Source organism: Balaenoptera borealis (assembly GCF_965194805.1).
Source record: "Balaenoptera borealis genome assembly, chromosome: X".
Taxonomy (NCBI): Eukaryota; Metazoa; Chordata; class Mammalia; order Artiodactyla; family Balaenopteridae; genus Balaenoptera; species Balaenoptera borealis.
In genome coordinates, this window is record NC_138881.1 from 72,526,410 (window position 1) to 72,547,577 (window position 21,168).

Genomic DNA, 21,168 nt, shown 5'->3' on the forward strand with positions numbered 1-21,168 from the left:
GCTCCCAGTACAGCAGGGCAGGCCCTGGTACCCACTGATGGATTTCCCAGCCACTGAATCTCTCTGCGCCCTCCTGGGATAGCATGGGCAAGTCCTGGGGACTGCTAGTGGAATTCCTAGTGGTCAAAGCTGTCTGTACCCTTCTGGGTCACCGGGGGCAGGTCCTGGGGCCCGCTGGCTGGTTATCTATTTAACTATAGCAGTGTGTACATGTCAATCCCAAACTCCCAGTCTATCCCTCCCCCCGACTCTTCCCCCTGGTCCCCCACCCTTTCCCCCGGTAACCATAAGTTTATTCTCTAAGTCTGTGAGTCTGTTTCTGTTTTGTAAATAAGTTAATTTGTATCATTTTTTTTAGATTCTGCATATAAATGATATCATATGATATTTGTCTTTCTCTGTCTGACTTACTTAGTATGATAATCCCCAGGTCCGTCCATGTTGCTGCAAATGTCATTATTTCATTCTTTCTAATGGCTGAGTAATATTCCATTGTATATATGTACCACATCTTCTTTATCCATTCATCTGTTGATGGACATTTAGATGGCTTCCATGTCTTGACTATTGTAAACAGTGCTGCAATGAACATTGGGGTGCATGTGCATGTATCTTTTCAAGTTAGTGTTTCCATTTTCTTCGGATAAACCACCCAGGAGTGGAATTGCAGAATCATGTGGTAGTTCTATTTTTGGCTTTTTGAGCAACCTCCATAATGTTTTCCACAGTGGCTGCACCAATTTACATTCCCACTAACAGCATTCTAGAGTGCTCTATTCTCCACATCCTCTCCAACATTTGGTATTTGTGGTCTTTTTCATAATAACCATTCTGACAGGTGTGAGATGATATCTCATTGTGGTTTTGATTTGCATTTCTCCGATGATTAGTAATGTTGAGCATCTTTTAATGTACCTGTTGACCATCTATATTTCTTCTCTGGAAAAATACGTATTCAGGTCTTCTGGCCATTTATTAGTTGGATTGTTTGTTTTTTTGATATTGAGTTGCATGAGATGTTTATATATTTTGGAAATAAACCCATTATCAGTTATGTCCTTTGCAAATATTCTTTCACATTCATAGTTTGGCTTTTTGTTTTGTCAGTGGTTTCCTGTGCTGTGGAAAAAGCTTTTAAATTTAACTAGGTCCCATTTGCTTAGTTTTTCTTTTGTTTCCTTTGCCTTGCGAGACAGGTCCAAGAAAATTATTGGTGTGATTTATGTCAAAGAATGTTCTGCCTATGTTTTCTTCTAGGAACTTTATGGTTTCCAGTCTTACATTTAGGTCTGTAACCCATTTTGGAGATTTTTTTTTTTTTTTGGTGCATGGTGTAAGAAAATGTTCCAATTTCATTCTTTAAAATACAGCTGTCTAGTTTCCCCAGCACCACTTGTTGAAGAGACTGTCTTTCCACATTATATATTCTTACCTCCTTTGTTATTGACTAATTGACCATAAGTGCATGGGTTTATTTTTGGCTCTTTATTTTGTTCCCTTGATCTATGTGTCTGCTTTTGTGCCAGTACCATGCTGTTTTGATAATTGTAGCTTTGTAATATAGTCTGAACTCAGGGAGAATGATACCCCCAGTTCTGTTCTTCTTTCTCAAGATTGCTTTTGCTATTTGGTGTCTTCTTTTTCCACACAAATTTTAGAATTATTTTTTCTGGTTCTGTGATAAATGCCATTGGTATTTTGATAAGGATTGTACTGAATCTGTAGATTGCCTTTGGTAGTATGGTCATTTTAACAATATTAATTCTTCCAATCCATGAACACCATGTATCTTTCCATCTGTGTCATTTTTAATTTTGTTCATTAGCATCTTATAGTTTTCTCATGTCAGGTTTTGCACCTCTTCAGTTAGATTTATTCCTAGATATTTTATTCTTTTTGATGCAATTGTAAATGGGATCATTTTTGTAATTTCTCTTTCTCATAGTTCATTGTTAGTGTATAGAAATGTGACAGATTTCTGTATATTAATTTTTTATCTTACAACTTTATTGAATTCATTGATGATCTCTAGTAGTATTTTGGTGGTGCCTTTTGGATTTTCTATGTATTATATCATGTCATCTGCAAACAGTGATGATTTTACTTTTTCCTTTCCAATTTGGATTCCTTTTATTTATTTTTCTTGTTTGATTGTTAAGGCTTCCAATACTATGTTGAATAAAAGTTGTGAGAGTGGACATCCTTGTCTTGTTCCTGATCTTAGAGGAAATGCTTTCAGCTTTTCATTGTTAAGATGGTGTTTCCTGTGAGCTTATCATATATGGCCTTTATTATGCCAAAGTATGTTGTTTCTATATCTACATTTTTTATTATAAATGGATGTTGAATTTTGTCAAAAGCGTTTTCTGCATCTTTTGATGTGACCATATCATTTTTATCCTTCCTTTTGTTAATGTAGTGTATCACATTGATTGATTTGTGGATATTGAACCATTCTTGCATTCCTCCAATAAATCCCACTTGTTCATGTTGTATAATCCTTTTCGTGTATTGTTGAATTTGGTTTGCTAATATTTTTTGTGGAATTTTGCATCTATGTTTATCAGTGATATTGGCCTGTAATTTTCTTCTTTTGTGATAAGTTTGGTTTTGGTATCAGGATGTTCCTGGCCTTGTAGAATGAGTTTGGAAGCATTCTTTCCTTTGCAACTTTTTGGAATAGTTTGAGAAGGATAGATGTTAACTCTTCTCAAAGTGTTTGGTAGAATTCACCTGTGAGGCCATCTGGTCCTGGACATTTTTTCATGGAGAGATTTTTTATTATTCAATTTCATTTCTGTTAATTGTTCTGTTCATGTTCTATATTTCTTCTTGGTTCTGTGTTGGGAGATTGTACGTTTTTAGGAATTTGTCCATTTCTTCTAGGTTGTCCATTTTATTGGTATATAGTTGTTTATAGTAATCTCTTTTGATCCTTTGTATTTCTGTGGTGTTGGTTGTAACTTCATTTTCATTTCTGATTTTATTGATTTGAGCTCTCTTTTTTCTTAATGAGTCTGGCTAAAGGTTTATCAATTCTGTTCATCTTTTCAAATAACCAACTCTTAGTTCCATTAATCTATTCTGGGTTTTTTTTTGGTGTCTATTTCATTTATTTCTGCTCTGGGCTTTATGATTTCTTTCCTTCTGCAAACTTTAGGCTTTGTTTTTTCTTCCTTTTCTAGTCTTTTAGGTGTAAAGTTAGGTTGTTTGGGTCTTTTCTTCTTTCTTGAGAAGACCTGAATCATTATACACTTCCCACTGGTTGAGGGGCCCAACATGTCCCAGAGCTGGTGCTTGACTGCTGATTGTCAGGAATGAGGTCAGGGTGGGGGTTCCATGGCTGGTGCCAGTCTGCTGGTGTGTGTGCTGGGTCCTGACATGGCAGGCTGCATGGCTGTGGTGTTCCTGGGGCTGGTGTCTGTCCATGGGCGGGTTTTCATTGGCTTATTCTGTATTTCAGCAGAAAAGCACTTCGTTTATAACCATTAATTATGATGTTAACTGTAGAATTTTTGTGATGTTCTATATCAAGTTGAGGAAGTTCCCATCTATTTCTACCTTATTGAGAGTTTCTATCAAGAATATGTGTTAGATTTTGTCAAATGCTTTTTCTGAATATATTTATATAATTGCATGACTTTTCTTCTTTATCCTCTTCATGTGACAGATTACATTCACTAATTTTCATATGCTGAGGCAAACTTGCATACCTGCAAGAAATCTCATTTGATCATGGTGTATGACTTTTTATAAATTGTTGGACTCAATTTACTAATATTTGGTTAAGGACATTTGTGTCTATGTTTATGATTGATATTCATCTGTAGTTTTTGTTTCTTTTAATAAAAGAAAATATTTGGTATCAGTGTAATGCTGGCCTCAAAGAATTAGTAAGTTGGTTAGTAAGTTAGTAAGTATTCCCTCTGCATCTATTTTCTGTAAGATATTGTAAAGAATTGGTGTAATTTCTTCTTTAAATATTTGGTTTTATTCACTAGTGTAACAATTGGGCCTTGTGCTTTTTGATTTCGAAGTTTATTAAGTATTGATTAAAATTTTTAAAAAGATATGGGCCTACTATCTATTTCTTATTTATTTGTTTATTGAAGTATAGTTGATGTACAAAATTATGTTAGGTTCAGGTGTAAAACATAATGTTTTGACATTTAACTACGTTACAAAATGATGACCATGATAAGTCTAGTAACCATACAAAATTATTCCGGTATTACTGACTATATTCCTTATGTTGTATATAACATCCCTGTGACTTATTTATTTTATAACTCTGGTATGTACCTCTTAAGCTCCTTCTCCTATTTCATCCAACCCTCCACTTCCCTCCCCTCTGGCAACCACCAGTCTGTTTTCTGTATTTATGAGTCTGTTCAGTTTTGTTATATTTGTTCATTTGTTTTGTGTTTTTTAGATTCCACATATAAGTGAAATACAGATTTTGTCTTTTTCTTTCCGACTTATTTCACTTAACATAATACCCTCTAGATCCACCTGTGTTGTCACAAATGGCAAGATTTCATTCCATTTTATGGCTGAGTAATATTCCACTGAGTAATATACCATATCTTCTTTATCCATTCATCTATTGATTATGTTGCTAATCATAAGTTACCTTCCATATCTTGGCTTAGGTTGCTTCCATATCTTGGCTCTTGTAAATAATGCTGCAATTAACATAAGGGTGCATGTATTTTTTCAAATAAGTGTTTTTGTTTTATTTGGGTAGATACCCAGAAGTTGTATTGCTGTCTTGTAGGAAGTCCTATTTTTAACTTTTTGAAGAATGTCCATACTGTTTTCCATAGTGGCTGCACGAATTTACATTCCCACTGATAGTTCATGAAGGTTCCCTTTTCTGTACATCCTTGCCAACTTATTATTTGTTGTATTTTTGACAATAGCTATTCTGACAGGTGTGAAGTGATAGCTCATGGTTTTGATTTGTGTTTCTTTGATGATTAGTGATGTTGAGCATCTTTTCATTTGTCTGTTGCCCATTCGTATGTCTTCTTCAGAGAAATGTCTATTTGGGTCCTTTGCCCATTTTAAAATCCTGTTTTAATGTTTCTTTTTTTGATATTTAGTTGTGTGTTTTCTATATATTTTTGTTATTAACCCCATATCAAATATATCATTGACAAATATCTTCTCCCATTCAGTAGATTGCCTTTTCATTTTGTTGATGGTTATCTTTGCTGTGGAAAACCTTTTAAGTGTGATGTAGTCCCATTTGTTTATTTTCACTTTTTTTGCTTTCAGAAATTTATGTCTTTCTAGGAATTTTTCCATTTCACTTATGTTATCAAATTTGCAAACATAGTAATTTTCAATATTTCTTTATTAGTTTTTAATGTTTATAGGATCAGTAATAATGGCCCCTCTTTCATTTATGATATTAGTAATTTAATTCTCTCACTTTTTTCTTAGGCACGTTAGAAGTTTTATAAATTTAATAGACCTTTTCCAATAATTGGGTTTTGGTTTCATTGATTTTCTGTTTTCAATTTCAATGATTTTTGCTGTAATTTTATTATTACTTTTCTTCTGCTTTCTTTGGATTTAATTTGATTTTCCTTTTTGTAGTTTCCTAAGATGAAAGCTTGAATAATTCATTTTATGTCTTTTTCTTTTGTAATATACTAATGCAATTTCATAGATTTCCCTCTAAGTCCTGCAGTCATCACACTCCACATATTTTGATAAATTGTATTTTCATTTTCATTCAGTTCAAAATACTTTAAATTTATCTTGAAATTCTTTTTGATCCACGTGTTATGAAAAGTATGCTATTTAATGTCTATATGCTGCTGCTTTCCAAGTATCTTTCTATTATTAATTTCTAGTTTATTTTCATTGGGATCTGAGAGCATACTTTGTATGATTTTTAGTCCTTTAAATTTGTAACAGCATGTTTTATGGACAAGAATGTGGTCAGTCTTGGAGAATGTTCAAAGTAGTTTGAGAAGAATGTGTATTCTTCTGTTGTTGGATGAAGAATTTGTAAATGTAAACTAGATCTAGTTGATTAATGGTGCTATTCAGTTCAACTCTGTCCTTACTGATTTTCTGCCTGCTGGATCTGTCAATTACTGATAGATGGGTGTTGAAGTCTCCAACTATAAGAGTGGATTAGTTTTTTTCTACTTGAAGTTCTATTAGCTTTTGCCCCATGTATGTTGATGCTTTGTTGTTAGGCACATTCACCTTAAGAATTAAGACTTTCTTGGAGAATTGACCCCTTTATCATCATGCAGTGCCTTCTTTATTCCTAAGAATTTTCCTTGCTCTGAAGTCTGTTTTGTCTGAAATTAGGAAAACAACTTTGGCTTTCTTTTGATTGGTATTAGCGTGATATGTCTTTTTCCATTCCTTTATTTTAAATCTATCTGTGTCTTTATATTTAAAGTTGGTTTCTTATGAATAACATATAATTAGGTGTTTTTAATACACTCTAATAGTCTCTGCCTTTTAATTGGTATATTTAGACCATTGACATTTAAAGTGATTATTGATATAGTTGGATTAATACCTATTGTATTTGTAGCTTTTTTCTTTTTTTGTAGCTTTTTTCTATTCATTGTCCTTGTTTTTTGTGTCTGCTTTTGATTCCTACTCTTTTTCTGCCTCTGATTTTAACTGAGCATTGTACATGAATCCATTTTATCTTCTCTTTTAGCATTCCAATTATATTCCTATTTTGCTGTTTTTTGTGGTTGCCCTAGAGTTTGCAATATACATTTATGACTAATCCAAGTCCATTCTCAAATAATACTACATCCAAAATTTTACAGTTAGTGCAATTACCTTATAACAGAATATTCCCAATTCCTCTCTTCTCTCCCTTACAATATTGCCATCATTCATTTTTGCCTATCCTTATGTTATAAGTTGCCAAGTGCATCATTGGTATTACTATTTTGAACATACTGCTAACTGCTAAATCAATTAAAAATGAAGAAAATAAAAGATTTCATTTTAACTTCATTTATTCCTTGTCTAATGCTCTTCCTTTCTTTATATAGTTCCAGATATTAGATGTATATCATTCTCCTTCTTTCTGAAGAACTTCTTTTAACATTTTTTGCATGGCTAGTCTACTAGTAAAAAATCCCCTCAATTTTTGTTTGTCTAACAAATCTTTATTTCTCCTTTACTTTTGAAGGATAATGCCATGGAGTAAAAATTATTGGTTGGTGTTTTTCTTTTCTTTCAACACTTTAAAAATTACACTTCACTGTCTTCTTGCTTGCTGTTTTTTGGAGAAAAAACCTACATAACTCTTGTACTTGCTCCTCTATAAGTATGGTTTTATCCCCCTACCTCTTTAATTTATGATTTTCTCTTTGTTTTTGATTTTCTCTAGTTTGAATATGATATGCCTAGTTATAGTTATACATACAGTTGACCCTTGAACAACCTGGGGGTTATGGGTATGACTCCCCACACACAGTTGAAAATATGGATACAACTTTATAGTCAGCTTTCTGTATCCCTGTTTCTGCATCCATGGATTCAACCAACAACAGATCATGTAGTACTGCAGTATTTATTGAAAAAAGTCCACATATAAGTGTACGTGTGCAGTTCAAACCCATGTTCTTCAAGGGTCAACTCTGTGTGTGTGTGTGTGTGTGTGTGTGTGTGTGTGTGTGTGTATATATATATATATATATATATATATATAGTGCTTCTTGTTTTCTGCGCTCCCTGGATCTATAATTTGGTGTCTACAATAATAATTTCATTATTACTTCAAATATGTCTTCTCTTTCTGTCTTTCTTTCTTCTCTTTCTGATATTTCCATGAAACATATGTTACAACGTTTGTAGTTTTCCCACAGTTCTTTGATATTTTGTTCCATCTTCTTCATTCTTTTTTCTCTTTGATTTTAAGTTTTCAAAGTTCATATTGACCTTTCTTCATGCTCACTTATTCTTTCTTTGTTTCCAGTCTATAGATGATCATATCAAAGACATTCATCATTTTGTTACAGTTTTTAAAAACTTTCTAGCATTTCATTTTGCATATTTCTTGAGTTCCCATCTCTTTGCCTACATCAATTCACCTTTTCTTGCATGTTGTCTACTTTGTCTATTAGTATCCTTAGCATATGAATCATGGTTATTTTTAAATCTCAGTCTGATAATTATTAAATCTCTGCCATATCTGAGTCTGGTTCTGATGTTTGCTCTGTCTGTTTAAACTGTTGTTTTGTTTGTTTGTTTTTGTTTTTGTTTTGTCTTTTATTGTGTCTTGTGATGTTTTGTTGCAAGCTGGACAAGATGTACTGGATGAAGGAATTTAGATAAATAGGCCTTTTAGTGTGAGGTTTTATTTTTATCTGGGTGGTTGCTAGCCTGTGTTTAATGTTTGCTATCTCTGTAGGTGTAAGAAGCTAAAATTGTCTCTATTTTCCTTGTTTTTGTCTCCTGTAGACCTTGGGTTTCCCTAGAGACTACTTCTTAAATATTGTCTAGACATGGAGATTTTTCAGAGGTATCTGGAGTTAGGTTTTTCTCTTCTCCAGGTCAGTTAGTTTCCGGTAAAACTCCAGTCAGTTGGGATCTGGTAATATAGTCTCCCTGAGGGCATTTTTTATTAGAAGAACAGAATGCTCTGGGTGTATTTAAAAATGGCTACATTCCCCCTCTTTCTTCCAAAAGTACTAGGGGATTTTTCTCTGATCTTCACTATGAGGAGCTGGTAGGTCTCCTGGAGGTAAAACACCTAAAAGTGTGGGGGACCCTCTAAGACTGGCCCTCCCTGGCATTTTTAACTCTCAAGCTTGTCTACTTTGAGCCTTTGGCAATTTGTCAATTACAGTTTAAGTTTTCTACCTTGGTATTGGCTCTAATAGTAAAATTCTTTTTCTAGGCCTCTGTTCTAGTAAGCTGTCAGTCTGTATATTCAACATCTTTTATTATGGTTTTAACTTGCATTCCCCTGATGGATTCTGATACTAAACATATTTTCATGTGTTTATTGGCTATTTGTATATAATTCATTAGAGAAGGGTTGATTCAGTTCCTTTTGCCCAGTTTTTAATTGGACTATTTGCCTTTTAATTAATGAGTTGTGTTTTAGTTTTCAGAGTATTCATTTTTCACTTCTTTTGTTAAATTTATTCCTAATATTGTATTTATTTTGATATTATTGTAAATTAATAGTCATTTCAATTTCATTGTGTTACTTTTAGGTGTTTATAGAAATACAATTATTTTATATAATGATTTTGTATTGTACAACCTTGTTGATCTACTTTATTAATTCAATAGCTTTTAAAATTGAATTCCTTAAGATTTTCTGTATATAATATCATGTGATACACAAGTAGAGATAGTTTTATATCTTCCTTTCCAATCTCATAGCTTTTTATTTTATTTACTTCACTAATTCCTATAGCTTGAACCTCCAGTACACTTTTCAACAGAGGTGGCAATAGCAGGCATCCTTTTCTTTTTCATGATCTTAGGGGCAAAGCATTAACTATGATGTTCTGTGAGATTTTGTATATGCCCTTTACCAGGTTAAGTTCCCTTTATTCCCAGTTGTGGGGTGTTTTTTTTACTAAGAAAGAGTGTTGTATTTTGTCAAATTTTTTTGCTTCTATTAATATGATAATATGGTTTGGACCCTTTATTCTATTAATATGGTATATTACATTAATTGATTTTCTATGTTAAGCCATTCTTGAATTCCTCAGATAAATCTCAATTGGCCATGGTGTATACTGCTTTTTATATGTTGCTGAATTTGGTTTGCTAGTATTTCATTGAGGATTTTTGCATCTAGATTCATAGGATAAATTGTTTTATAATTTTCTTTTCTTGTGATATCTTTGATTTTGGCATTCAATTTACTTAAATCAGGATAAAACTTTCCTCAGATGAAGAGCTGGGAATTGTTCCCTCCTCTTCTATTTCTGTAAAGGGTTTGTGAAGGATTGTGTTAATTCTTTTTTAAAAGCTTGGTAGAATTCTCCATGGTCACTATTGGGTTTAGGGCTTTTCTTTGTGGGAAGTTTATTTCATCTCTTTTCTTGTGATAGATCTATTCACATTTTCTATTTCTTCTTGAGTCAATTTTGATAGTTTGTTTCTGTTTCTAGGATTTTGTCCATTCCACCTAGGCTTATAATATTTTTTATTTCTGTAAGGTCTTTAGTAATGCCTTCTTTTTTATTTCTGATTTAAGTCAATTGAATCTTCTCTCTCTTTTTGTCTGTCTATCTAACAGTTTGTCAATTTTGTTGATCTTTCAAAGAAACAACTTCTGGTTTCCTTGATTTTATTTATTGATTTCTATTCTCGATTTCACTTATTTCCCCTATAAACTTTACCATTTTCTTTCTTCTACTTGCTTTGGGTTGAGTTTTCTCTTCTTTTATTTCTGGTTTCATAAGGTAGAAGGTTAGGTTGTTGTTTTGAGATTTTTTTCTGTGGAAAAATACACATAACATAAAGCTTAGAAGGAGGAACTATCCATGTTCCCTTTTATTCTCTACCTCAAAGATTCAACTTTTCTATTTTTATTTGAATTTATAATTTATATATATCTACTGCTAAGTACAAGTTAAGATTACAAAAACCAACACGCTTACCATAATACTATAAACACAGAAGTAGAAAATTAGTGTATGAAGGCGAGAAAAAGCCTACTAAAAACTTGGGTTAATACCATTGCAGTGTTTATGCTCAATCATGGGATCTAGCCATTTTTTTCTAATTTGGTGAAATTTTGGATGTAGGGCTGGGTCTACATTGGGTTAACAAAATGAACATTTTAGTTAAAGCTTTTGTGGGATTCAAGTAAATGAAAATAATTTTTTAAAGGCAAAAAAATTTTACCATTTCAACCATTATAAAGTGTACAATTCAGGAACATTATGTACAGCCACAGCATTGTACAATCACTATGTTGCTCCAGAATTTTTTCATCATCCCAAAGTGATACCTTACCCATTAAGCAGTCACTTTTCATACTCCCTCTCCCAGCCCCTGGCAGCCACTATTCTGCTTTCTTTCTCTGTGGATTTGCCTGTACTGGATATTTTATGTGAAAAGAATCATACAATATGTGGCCGTTTGCATCTGGCTTCTTTCACTAGCATAATGTTTTCAAGGTTCATCTATGGTGTAGCATGTATCAATATTTATTATTTTCTATGTCTATTATTTTCTATTTTTTATTATTTTTATAGATATACCACATTATGTTTATCCATTTATCAGTTGATGGACATTTGGGTTATTTCCATCTTTTCACTACTGTGAATAGTGCTGCTATGAACATTAGTGTACAGGTTTTTGCTTTAAGACCTGTTTTCAATTATGGTATAGACCTAGGAGTGGAATTCCTCACTCAGATGGTAATTCTATGTTTAACTTTTCCAAGAACCACCAAACTGTTTTCCACAGTGATTGCACCATCTTACAATCCTACCAGCAATGTATATGTGTTCTAATTTCTCCACATCCTCCCCAATACTTACTTATTTTTTTTTTCCATATGGTCATCCTCATGGGTGTGTAGTGGTATCTCTTTGTGGTTTTGAGTTGCATTTCACTAATGACTAATGACACTGAGTATCTTTTCATGTCCTATTTGGCTGTTAGTATATCTTCTTTGGAGAAATGTCTACTCAGGTCCTTTGCCCATTATTTAATTGTCTGTTTTTTGGTTGTAAGAATATTTACATATTCTGGATACTAGAATCATATCAGATATATGATTTGTAAATATTTTCTCCTGTTCAGTGGGTTGTCTTTTCACTGTTTTGATAGTGTTTGATGCACAAAAATGTTTAACTTAGTAAATTCCAATTTACCTAGTTTTTCTTTTTGTTCCTTGTGCTTTCAGTGTCATATCTATGAAACTGTTGCCAAATCCAAGATCATCAAGGTTTACCTTTATAATTTCTTCTAAAAGTTTTAGAGTTAGCTCCTGTTGTACTAGCATCATTTGTTGAACAGACTATTCTTTCCCCACTGAATGGTCTCTTCACCCTTGTGATCACAGATGTGTGGGTTATTTCTGGATTCTCAATTCTATTCCATTGATCGAGATATTTATCCTTAAGGAAGTACCACACTGTCTTGATTACTACAATGCTGTAGTAAGTTTTGAAATTGGTAAGTTTGAGTTCTTCAACTTTGTTATTGTTTTTCAAGATTTTTTTTTTCTATTTGGAGCCCTTTGCAATTCCATATGAATTTTAAGATTGTATTTTCCATTTCTGTAGAAAAAAAAAGAGCTGTTGGCATATTGATAGGGGTTGCATTGAATCTATAGATTGCTTTGGGGTGTATTGCCATCTTAACAATATTAAGTCTTCTAATCCATGAACATGGGGTGTATTTCCATCTTCATATTTAATATAGTCATTTACATCTACAAATTTCCCTTTAAACACTTTTTTAGCTACATTCAATAAGTTTTGGTATGTTGTGTCTTCATTTCATTCATCTCAAACTACTTTCTAATTTCCCTTGTGATCTTGTGTTTCAACCATTGGTAATTTAGGAGCATATTTTTTAGTTACCTCATATTTGTGAATTCCCCAAACTTCTTCATTTTATTTTATTTATTTATTTAATTTATTTATTTTTAAAATTTCTTTCTTTTTTGTTTCTTTCTTTCTTTCTTTCTTTCTTTCTTTCTTTCTTTCTTTCTTTCTTTCTTTTTTCTTTTCTTTTGGCTGTGTTGGGTTTTCGTTGCTGGACACGGGCTTTCTCTAGCTGCAGCAAGCAGGGGCTACTCTACGTTGCGGTGTGTGGACTTCTCACTGTGGTGGCTTCTCTTGTTGTGGAGCATGGGCTCTAGGTGCATGGGCTTCATTAGTTGTGTCACACGGGCTCAGTAGTTGTGACACATGGGCTTAGTTGCTCCGTGGCATGTGGGATCTTCCAGGACCAGGGCTCGAACCTGTGTCCCCTGTATTGGTAGGCAGATTCTTAACCACTGCACCATCAGGGAAGTCCCCTTCATTTTATTAATTTCTAATTTAATTCTACTGTGTTCAGAAAATAAAACTTGCATGTTTTCAATTCTTTTAAATTTACTGATGTTTGTTTTACTGCCTAGCATATGGTCTATCCTGGAAAATGTTCTATGTACTTGAGGAGAATATTTTCTTCTGGTTTTGGGTGTAGTATTCTATAGATGTCATTTAGGTCTACTTGCTTTGTAGTATTGTTCAAATCTTGTATTTCCTTGTTGACCTACTACCTAGTTGTTCTATCTGTTATTGTAAGTGGATTACTGAAGTCTCCAACTATGATCTGAATTATCTATTTTTACATTTATTATTTCAGGCTTTGCACTATGCATTTTGTAGCTCTGTTTGTAGGTGCACATATATCTATAATCATTACATCTTTGTGATTTATTGACCATTATTATTATAAAATGTCCCTCTCTATTACTAGTAACATTTTTAAAATGTCTATTTTATCCCTCCTCAGGGGGCACAGCCTTTAGCATAAATACAGTCACTATGGGATAACAAGGTTTTAGCAAGGTTCTCTTTGACTGTCACTTTCTCTGATATCTCTGTCAAGCTGTTTGCCTCTGTTGATATCTCACTCAACCCTTAGCCCTGAGTCATAACCAGCTGATTTTTCTCTTATTTTTGACAATGCATTGGGGGTATAAATACTACATATAGTCTGACCCAATTATATTCTGGCCACTTTGCAGGGGTTGATTTTATTGGCTATTCTTTAAGGTTTGTTCTGACCCCAGGAGGGATCTTCTTAATTGTTTCTTTCCCTGGTTTTCTCTGGTCAGCTAGCTGGCCTGTGGTTTAACTGGTTGTTCTCATGGAGTTATTAGCCTCCTCTTTATTGCTTACATCTAAAATATCCATTATATTCAACAGCACCGTGAAGTTTGAACTTTCCAAAACTCTTCCAAATAAAGTCAGTTCCCTTGGGAGGAGCTTCTTAGTTTTCTGTTATTATGGCCCACTCTGTCTCTCCAGTAAACAATTGTGCACCATTTCTCTGGATTTGGGGACAGGGAGGTGGCTCACTTCTCTCAGAATGACACCCCTGCTTCACATGGCAGTAACTTCTGCTCTTCTTGGCTTGCCTTTCCCAAGATAGAACCTTCATCCTTTGAATGAGCTGGGACAAAAGTGATCTGGGCTGTGCTGTTTCTGTTCTGCTGCACCTTGTTAGAACTTCTGCCTTGTAAATTGTGGCTAGGTGGAGGAAGAGAGACCTAGAACACTCAGAATGTAATAGAGCTTTTGCAACATGGAACTGAGGAGGATGAGAAATGTCTTTCCATCCTCAGAGATATCATAGCCCTTAACTGGGATCTGGGGGAAGAGACGACCCTGTGTTTTTGGTCACACCTGCTCATAGTGGAGCTCCTGTCCTGCTGAATTGAAGCAGAGGGGAGGGAGAGAGGGTTTCCTGGCTCAAGTGTCACTGACTCTTGCTGTTCTTATTGGGATTTTGTATATTTTTGGGGGGATAAATGTTTCTTCTTTTGCTGTATTTAATTGGGACTATTTCTGCAGACTTAAAATTTTTGGTTTCAAATAATTCTTACCAATTATGTTTTCCCCCTGGGAGCAGTTCTGCAGAGCTCCTAACATCACTGTTCTAGAATTCATCTCTTATTGATTATTTCTTCCATGCAAGCTCAGTCTTTCCTGGTTCTTGTGTATCTAATAACTTCGTATTTTATTCTATATATTTTGAATATTATGTTAGATTTTAGGACTTATTTAAAGCCTATGCAGAATGTTGCCTGTGTAGAATGTTGACATTTTGTTTTATCAAGGAAACAACCTTTTTATGTTCAGGCCACAGCTTCTCATCCACACTGTGTGTGCTGTGCTTTCAATGTAATTGTTGTTAAAAGTCTGTGCAGTGATTTTCAAATCTATCATCTGTGTGCATTACCTAGGACATTCTGGTGCTTGGCAGTGGTTTCATTTAGTTTATTTCTCAAAGTCTTTGGTATGCAGAATAAGATCAGATCCCCATACACGCACAGTTCAGAATTGATACCAGGATTTCATAAACTATTTTATAGGCTCAGTGTCTTGAGTGCCTCCCTCTTCTTGATTTCTCCTGTGATTTCAAGTTCTTTGGGTCTCCTCTTTTCAGACCTTTGGACAGATATTTGAGACTTGGTTACTTCACTATATTGTGTACTTCCATTCCTGTGCCTGTGTTCATTTTCAAGTGGTGGGGAGTCAGAAATAAAAAATATCAATGGCCTTGGCCCCATGTTCTTGGTACCAGATCTCCTCTGATCAGAAGGGGAACTTCCTGCACTCTTGTTTCCACACTACAGATTGAGAACTAGGACATGAGGGACTGGAGAAAGGAAAACAAAGAAACAAAAAACAAAAGCACAATATCAAGTATTTCCATTATCTCTGAATGGTAGGAGTTCCCTTTCCTGCTCCTTAAGCCAGAAGCAGAGGGCTTCTCCTATTTCCCTCTCTGTCTGCACCAGTGCCCATTTATATGTTTCAGGCTATGTTGAGTTCAAGGTAGAAGATACTGGAGGGGAAATTGTGCAAACCTACCACCAGATCAGTAGTACTTTGAATTCTGATGTTCTTACTCTATCCTCCTGCTAATATACTATTCAGAATTCTCAAAGAGCTACATCATGCATTATTTCTAGGTATCATTGTGTTGTGTGAGAGAGAAAGGGTGATATGTGTTTACCTGTTTTACCTAGAAGCACCACCAACTTTGTTACAGCATGTATTTTAGCCTTTCCCTGTATGGCAAGGTACACCATTTCTGTACCACTAATCACACAGGTAAATTATGGTATATGATTTTAGTAGTCTTGCTGTACATGTAACAAAGGCCCTGAGTTTTGATGAACTTTGATTTGGATTACCCATCAATTTACTGATTTCCCCTTACAGTCCTAAGGGAAAGAGGAAATTCATACTACTATGGAGTACAATTAAACTCACAGCCTTTCCTTCACAATTTAAGACCTTGAAATTTATTTCATTTGCTTCTAGTAATGTTTGCAAACTCTTAAGTTTGTAACTCAAATGTTTATTTTAGTAAATATTTTTATTTAACTTGACACCATTATTACTGCATTAGAGTAAAGCAAAAATGTATTACTGTATATCTTCTATTACAGGTCTTTAATGTAATAAAGATCTGTAATGTGACTTTAATATTGTTTCGATTTTAATGTTATAGAAAAATACTCTGAAGATGAAATAGTTCTTATTTACTTTTCACTGTAATGAATAGTCTGTCAAGGGACAGCAGACATCTTTTCCTTCTGTTCAGATAGAGGACAATATGTAGTCATCTGTGAATAGATACAGTTGGAAATTATGATTGAGGCCAATAGAAACCCAGGCATACGGACTTCCTTTCTCAATTAAAATAAAAATCCTGACTAAAAAAAATAAGAGCAGACAGTAACCTGTCCAGTTTCCATGATTTCTGGTTGAAGATCTTCATTATAGATCTGTTATTTTTACTGCAATATACAATGCAGATTCCTTTCATTATTGAGGATCATAATATTAAGTTCTTTCAAATGGAAGAGAGCTTATTTTCTTGGGAGAGTGTGCTGCTGCTGCTGCTGCTGCTGCTCCTGTTGTTGTTTTTGTTGTTGTTGTTTTTCAGTCTCAAGGACAGAATTATAATTTTGTCTTTTGAACAAGTATTTAATATAGAGGATGCATTGAAAAAAGGGAAATGTTAACATCTAGAGACTCGGTGCTTATTTCAAAATGAATGGGTGGAATAAAATGTACCTTAGTTCTTTTGTGTCTATATAATTATAGAACTCTACTCTCTTGTGAACATCCTTGATTTCCACTTGTCTTGCTTTAATGTTTTTCCATCCTCTTCCTCCTCTTCATTTATTCCAAAAACACTTATTGCATGTAAATGTTTCTTTTGTTCTATAACAATTTAGTGAGAATATATACAAATCAAAATTTGATTTAGAAGGGAAGCAGCGTGAGGAGTCAGTTGAGCACCAAGGCTCATTGAAACAGGCCGCCATGGCCCTCCGCAACCCACAGTATATTTTTGGAGATTTTAGCCCTGATGAGTTCCATCAGTTCTTTGTGACTCCTTGCTCTTCGGTTGAGCATCGTCTATGTGGTGGAGCAGTTCTGCCTGGTGCACAAGCTGCTGATGAACTACCTAATGGAGAAGACTATTAGAGAATTGAATTTGGTGTTAATGAAGTAACTGAACCCACTGACACTTTGCCGAGAACTCCCAACTACATACAGTATTTCAAGCACATTGAATCCTTAGGCCCCTGAATTTATCCTTATTTGCACAACGTCCCAAAAGATTCCTGATTACATAGATAGAGAAGTGAACTGTAGCTCCACCGACTACCAGTACCCAGGCTCTGCCCTTGCTCTGGATGGCAGCACTAACGTGGAGGTGGAAGTTTTGGAAAATGATGGCATCTTGGGTGGTCTTGGACAAAGGGAGCGTAAAAAGAAAACAAAAGGAAAAACAAAAAAAGTCCACCTGGGTAGAGTTACTTGAAAGATGGCAGCGAGTGTAGTACTTCCACAGAAGCCCTGGTCAATGGCCATGTCAATCCCAGAGTCCAGAACAGTGTAGGTGCAGAGGATGCAAAGTTGATGGGTGATGTGCCCCTGTCGGGGACACCCAGAACTTGTGGCAGCCCCCAGGATGCCACGGACTTCGGCAGTGATGCTGTGCCTAGTGGTTCTTTCCCAGAGCCTTCATCAGCGGGGCCAGGACTGCAGGGGCAGCCTGAGGGCTGCCTGCCATGGGACTGACCTAGAACAATCTTGCCTCCCCGCAGAGGCTGCCAGGGAAACCCTTTTGAGGACAGGTGTGGCTCAGCCTTAGGTTGAGACTGATACTACTGAGAACCTTGGAGGTGCCAACGGACAAATACTTGAATCCTTGGTTGAGGGCACAGCTGCCAACAGGGTGGAGTTGCACACTGTGCAAGCTCGGACACGGACCCTGCGAAAGGTAAGAGCACCTCCCCTCCTGCAGATCCCTGGGCCTCTGTGGTAGGCCCTGCTCCCACCAGTTGGCCTGCAAAGTCCTGGACCAGTCTTTTTCAGGATTCTAAGCCCACTTCCTCCTACCCCCTCCCCTCCCCTCTCCCTCCTCGTCTGTGGTTTCCATGGAAACTAAGTATTCCCCTCCCGCCACTTCTACCCTGGTCTCTGAAAAGCAGGTTGAAGTCAAGGAAGGGCTGGTTCCAGTTTCAGAGGATCCTGTAGCCATAAAGATTGCAGAGTTACTGGAGAACGTAACCTTGATTCATAAACCAGTGTCACTGCAACCCTGCGGGCTGATCAATAAAGGAAACTGGGGCTACATTAATGCTACACTGCAGGCATTGGTTGCTTGCCCTCTAATGTATCACCTGATGAAGTTCATTCCTCTGTATTCAAAAGTGCAGAGGCCTTGTATATCTACACCCATGATAGATAGCTTTGTTCGGCTAATGAATAAGTTTACTAATATGCCAGTACCTCCAAAACCCAGACAAGCTCTTGGGGATCATGAGGGATATCCGCCCTGGAGCTGCCTTTGAACCAACATATACTTATAGACTCCTGACAGTTATCAAGTCGAACCTTTCTGAAAAGGGTCACCAAAAAGATGCTGAGGAGTACTTAGGCTTCATTCTAAATGGACTTTAGGAGGAAATGCTGAACCTAAAGAAACTTCTCTCAGCAAATAATGAAAAACTTACTATTTCCAATGGACCCAAAAGCCACTCAGTGAACAAAGACGAGCAGGAAGAACCAGGAAAAGGAAGTGAGGACTAATGGGAGCATGTTGGCCCCTGAAATAAGACCTTGGTCATTCACCAGGCGGATTTTGTCCAGACCCCAATCACTGGCATTTTTGGTGGACACATCAGGTCTGTGGTTTACCAGCAGAGTTCAGAAGAGTCTGCCACCCTGCAGCCATTCTTCATGTTGCAGCTGGATATCCAGTCGGACAAGATATGCACCATCTAGGATGCGTTGGAAAGCTTGGTGACAAGAGAATCTGCCCAGGGTTATACCACCAAAATCAAACAAGAGGTTGAGATCAGTTGAAGAGTTACTCTGGAAAAACTCCCTCTTTTTCTTGTGTTGCACCTGAAATGGTTTGTTTACGAGAAGACTGATGGAAGTCAGAAGCTTATAAAAAATATTGGATATCCTGTGGACTTGGAAATTAATAAAGAACTGCTTTCCCCAGGGGTTAAAAAATAAGGATTTTAAATGTCACAGAGCCTATAGGCTATTTGCAGTGGTCTACCACCACAGCAGCTGCAACACTGGTGGCCACTACAACATGGATGTCTTCCAGATTGGTCTGAATGGCTGGCTGTGCATCAACGACCAGATGGTCAAGGTGATTAACCAACACCAAGTGGTGAAGCCCATTACTGAGTGCACAGCCTACTTCTTGTATTACTGCCATGTGGACCTGCTGTAGCTGTCGCTGTCTGTACCTAACGCTGCTTGTTGAGCACCAAGGCTCACCGACTTCCCTCCTATCTTTAGTGACTCTTTAGAGAGAAACTCTTTCTCCCTGTTGCAAAAATGGGCTAGAATGAAAGGAGACGCCTTGGAGTTTGTGCACAACATAGTTTATGTTGACTTCTAATTTCCAAATCAAAATCATTTGCTTGAAAGCAATTGTCACTTGACTTAAGAAAATACACAATCTGTATATCTTCTTTGGAGAAATGTCTATTTAGGTCTTCCACCCATTTTTGGATTGGGTTGTTTGTTTTTTTGATATTGAGCTACATGAGCTGCTTGTATATTTTGGAGATTAATCCTTGTCAGTTGCTTCGTTTGCAAATATTTTTTTCCCATTCTGAGGGTTGTCTTTTCGTCTTGTTTATGGTTTCCTTTGCTGTGCAAAAGCTTTTAAGTTTCATTAGGTTCAATTTGTTTATTTTTGTTTTTATTTCCATTTCTCTAGGAGGTGGGTCAAAAAGGATCTGGCTGTGATTTATGTCATAGAGTGTTCTGCCTATGTTTTCCTCTAAGAGTTTTACAGGGCCTGGCCTTACATTTAGGTCTTTAATCCATTTTGAGTTCACATACGAAAGGATGCTCAACATCACTAATCATTAGAGAAAGGCAAATCAAAACCACAAAGAGGTATCACCTCACAGTGGTCAGAATGGCCATCATTAAAAATCTACAAACAATAAATGCTGGAGAGGGTGTGGAGAAAAGGGAACCCTCTTGCACTGTTGGTGGGAATGTAAATTGATACAACCACTATGGAGAACAGTATGGAGCTTCTTAAAAAACTAAAAATAGAACTACCATATGACCCAGCAATCCCACTCCTGGGCATATACCCTGAGAAAACCATAATTCAAAAAGAGACATGTACCACAGTGTTCATTGCAGCACTATTTACAATATCCAGAACATGGAAGCAACCTAAGTGTCCATTGACAGATGAATGAATAAAGAAGATGTGGCACATATATACAATGGGATATTACTCAGCCATAAAAAGAAACGAAATTGAGTTATTTGTAACGAGGTGGGTGGACCTAGAATCTGTCATACGGAGTGAAGTAAGTCAGAAAGAAAAACAAATACCATATGCTAACACATATATACGGAATCTAAAGAAAAAAAAGATTTTGATGAACCTAGGGGCGGGACAGGAATAAAGATGCACACGTAGCAAATGGATTTGAGGACATGGGGAGGAGGAAGGGTAAGCTGGGAAGAAGTGAGAGAGAAGCATTGGCATATATACACTTCCAAATGTAAAATAGATAGCTAGTGGGAAGCAACCGCATAGCACAGGGAGATCAGCTTGGTGCTTTGTGACCACCTAGAGGGGTGGGATAGGGTGCGTGGGAAGGAGGGAGATGCAAGAGGGAAGAGATATGGGAACATATGTATACGTATAACTGATTCACTTTGTTATAAAGCAGAAATTAACACACCATTGTAAAGCAATTATACTGAAATAAAGATGTTACAGAAAAAGAAAATACATTAAAAAACCATATTTCTGAAATAATGCTGATTCTCCATCTAACTGTACAGTAGAATAGATCCTGCACCAGTAACAACACTTTTAAATTTGTGGAAATGAATTTTATCTTTCCTTAAAAAGTAAATGTTTTAATACACCACACTTTCC

At 35.9% G+C, this 21,168-nt stretch overlaps 1 protein-coding gene and 1 pseudogene across 5 annotated transcripts in view; both read left to right on the top strand.

The window, feature by feature from the left end:
- DACH2 (dachshund family transcription factor 2) overlaps positions 1-21,168 on the top strand; it is a 623,157-nt gene that overhangs the window by 322,316 nt on the left and 279,673 nt on the right. The window lies entirely within an intron of this gene.
- On the top strand, positions 267-20,816 carry LOC309620532 (ubiquitin carboxyl-terminal hydrolase 10 pseudogene; annotated as a pseudogene). The gene is made up of 2 exons (XR_014249895.1): positions 267-7,666; positions 7,707-20,816. The product of XR_014249895.1 is annotated as a ubiquitin carboxyl-terminal hydrolase 10 pseudogene (transcript).